Raw genomic sequence first — 3741 nt, 5'->3', positions numbered from 1 at the left:
GTGCTGAGTAATACTCCATTGTATAGATGTACCACAGTTTCTGCATCCATTCTTCAGTTGAGGGGCATCTGGGTTGTTTCCAGCTTCTGGCTATTACAAAGAAAGCTGCTACAAACATGGTTGAGCAAATGTCCTTTTTGTGTACTTGCGCCTCTTTTGGGTATATGCCTAGGAGTGGTATGGCTGGATCTTGAGGAAGCGCTATTCCTAGTTGTCTGAGAAAGCGCCAGATTGATTTCCAGAGTGGTTGTACCAGTTTACATTCCCACCAGCAGTGGAGGAGGGTTCCCCTTTCTCCACAACGTCTCCAGCATGTGTTGTCCCTTGAGTTTTGGATCTTGGCCATTCTGATGGGTGTAAGGTGAAATCTCAGGGTTGTTTTGATTTGCATTTCCCTAATGGCTAATGAGGTTGAGCATTTCTTTAAGTACTTCTCTGCCATTCGATATTCCTCTACAGAGAATTCTCTCTTTAGCTCTGTTCCCCATTTTTTAAGTGGATTACTTGGTTTATTGCTTTTCAGCTTGTTTAGTTCTTTGTATATATTGGATATGAGTCCTCTGTCAGATAAAGGTGTTGGTGATGATTTTTTCCCAATCTGTAGGCAGTCGCTTTGTTTTGATGATGGTGTCCTTTGCTTTACAGAAGCTTTTCAATTTCATGAGGTCCCATTTATTGATTGTTGCTCTTAGAGCCTGTGCTGTTGGTGTTCTGTTCAGGAAGTTTTCTCCTGTACCAATGAGTTCTAGGGTATTCCCCACTTTTTTTTCTAGCTGATTTAATGTGTCTGGTTTTATGTTGAGGTCCTTGATCCACTTGGAGTTCAGTTTTGTGCAGGGTGATAAGTATGGATCTATCTTCATTTTTCTACATGTAGACATCCAGTTGGACCAGCACCATTTGTTAAAGATGCTATCTTTTTTCCATTGTATGGTTTTGGCATCTTTGTCAAAAATCAGGTGTCTGTAAGTGTGTGGGTTTATTTCTGGGTCTTCTGTTCGATTCCATTGATTCACCATTCTGTTTCTATGCCAGTACCATGCAGTTTTTATAAGTGTTGCTCTATAGTACAGCTTGAGATCAGGGATGGAGATACCTCCAGAATATCTTTTATTGTGGAGTGTTGTTTTAGCAATTCTCGGTTTCTTGTTATTCCATACGAAATTGAGAATTTTTCTTTCCAGGTCTGTAAAGATTGTGTTGGCAATTTGATGGGAATTGCATTAAATCTGTAGATTGCTTTTGGTATGATGGCCATTTTTACTATATTAATCCTGCCAAGCTATGGGCATGGGAGATCTCTCCATCTTTTCATATCTTCCTCTAATTCTTTCTTCAGAGACTTGAAATTTTTTCCTTACAAGTCTTTGACTTGCTTGGTTTGGGTTACACCAAGGTACTTTATGTCATTTGTGGCTATTGTGAAGGGTGTTGTTTCTCTAATTTCTTTCTCAGCCCTTTTGTCTTTTGTATACAGGAGTGCTACTGATTTTTTTTTTAGTTAATTTTGTATCTGGCCACTTTGCTGAAGGTGTTTATCAGCTGTAGGAGTTCCCTGGTAGAGTTTTTGGGGTCACTCATGTATACTATTCATATCATCTGCAAATAATGATAATTTGACTTCTTCCTTTCCAATCTGTATCCCCTTGATCTCCTTCAACTGTCTCATTGCTCTAGCAAGGACTTCTAGCATTATGTTGAAGAGATATGGAGAGAGTGGGCAGCCTTGTCTTCTCCCTGATTTCAGTGGGATTGCTTTAAGTTTCTCTCTGTTCAGTTTGATGTTGGCTATAGGCTTGCTGTATATCGCCTTTACTATGTTTAGATATGTGCCTTGTATCCTTGATCTCTCCAATACTTTAAACATGAATGGATGTTGGATTTTGTCAAATGCTTTTTCAGCATTTAGGGAGATTATCATGTGTTTTTTTTTTTCTTTCAGTTTGTTAATGTGGTGGATCCCATTGATGGATTTCCGTATATTGAACCACCCCTGCATACTGCATACCTGGGATGAAGCCTACTTGGTCATAGTGGATAATATCTTTGATGTGTTCTTGGATTCACTTTGCAAGTATTTTGTTAAGTATTTTTGCATCAATGTTCATAAGGGAGATTGGCCTGAAATTCTCTTTCTTTGTTGAGTCTTTGTGAGGTTTAGGTACCAAGGTGATTGTGGCTTCATAGAATGAGTTTGGTAATGTTCCTTCTGTTTCTATTTTGTGGAATAGTTTGAAGAGAATTGGAGTTAGCTCTTCTTTGAAGGTCTGGTAGAATTCTGCGCTGAAGCCATCTGGTCCTGGGCTTTTTTTGGATGGGAGACTTTTGATGACTGCTTCTATTTCTTTGGGGGATATAGGACTATTTATTTGATTTACCTGGTCCTGATTCAGCTTTGGTGAGTCAAATCGATCAAGAAAATTGTCCATTTCATTTAGATTTTCAATTTTTGTTGAGTAGACTTTGAAGTAAGTCCTAATGATTGTTTGGATTTCCTCAGTGTCTGTAGTTATGTCCCCCTTTTCATTTCTGATTTTGTTGATTTGGGTGGTGTCTCTCTGCCTTTTTGTTAGCTTGGCTAAGGGTTTGTCGATCTTGTTGATTTTCTCAAAGAACCAGCTCTTGGTTTCATTGATTCTTTGAATTGTTTTATTTGTTCCTAATTGATTGATTTCAGCCCTGAGTTTTATTATGTCCAGCCGTCTACTCCATTTTGATGTGTCTGCTTCTTCTTTTTCTAGGGTTTTTAAGTGGGCCCATTAAGTTGCTTGTATGAGCTGTCTCTAATTTCCTCTTGAAGGCACTTAGTGCTATGAACTTTCCTTTTAGCACTGCTTTCATTGTGTCCCACAAGTTAGGGTATGTTGTGTCTTCATTTTCATTGAGTTCTAGAAAGGCTTTAATTTCTTTCTTTATTTTTTTCCCTGACCCAGCTGTCATTTAGTAACAAGTTGTTCAGTTTCCATGTGTGCGTAGGCTTTTTGCTATTTCTGTTGTTGTTGAAGTCCAGCTTTATTCCATGGTGATCAGACAGGATAGAAGGGATTATTTCAGTCTTCTTGTATCTGTTGAGGCTTGCTTTGTGACCAACTATATGGTCTATTTTGGAGAAGGTTCCATGAGGTGCTGAGAAGAAGGTAAATTCTTTTGTGTTTGGGTGTAAAGTTCTGTAAATGGCTGTGAGGTCCATTTGATTCATGACCTCTGTCAGAGTTATTGTTTCTTTGTTTAATTTCTGTTTTGTTGACCTGTCCTTTGTTGAGAGTTGGGTGTTGAAGTCTCCCACTATTCATGTGTGGGGATCTATATGTGGTTTAAATTTTATCAATGTTTCTTTTACAAATGTGGGTGCTCTTGTATTTGGGGCATAGATGTTCAGGATTGTGATGTCTTCCTGGTGGAATTTTCCCTTGATGAGTATGAAGTGTCCTTCCCCATCTCTTTTTATTAATTTTGGTTGAAAGTCTATTTTATCAGATATTAGAATGGCTACTCCTGACAGGTTCTTGGGTCCATTTGCTTGGAAAGTCGTCTTCCAACCCTTTAACCTCAGGTAATGTCTATCTTTGTGCGTTAGGTGTGTTTCTTGTATGCAACAGATTGCTGGGTTTTGTTTACGTATCTATTCTGTTAATCTGTGTCTTTTTACTGGAGAGTTGAGTCCATTGATGTTGAGAGAGATTAATGACCAGTGGCTGTTAGATCCTTTGATTTTGATGTTGGCTGTGGTCATAAGGTTGT

This window comes from Psammomys obesus, unplaced genomic scaffold, assembly GCF_907164565.1.
Source record: "Psammomys obesus unplaced genomic scaffold, mPsaObe1.curated_primary_1811, whole genome shotgun sequence".
In the NCBI taxonomy this organism is placed as follows: domain Eukaryota; kingdom Metazoa; phylum Chordata; class Mammalia; order Rodentia; family Muridae; genus Psammomys; species Psammomys obesus.
This window is presented reverse-complemented; position numbering follows the sequence as displayed.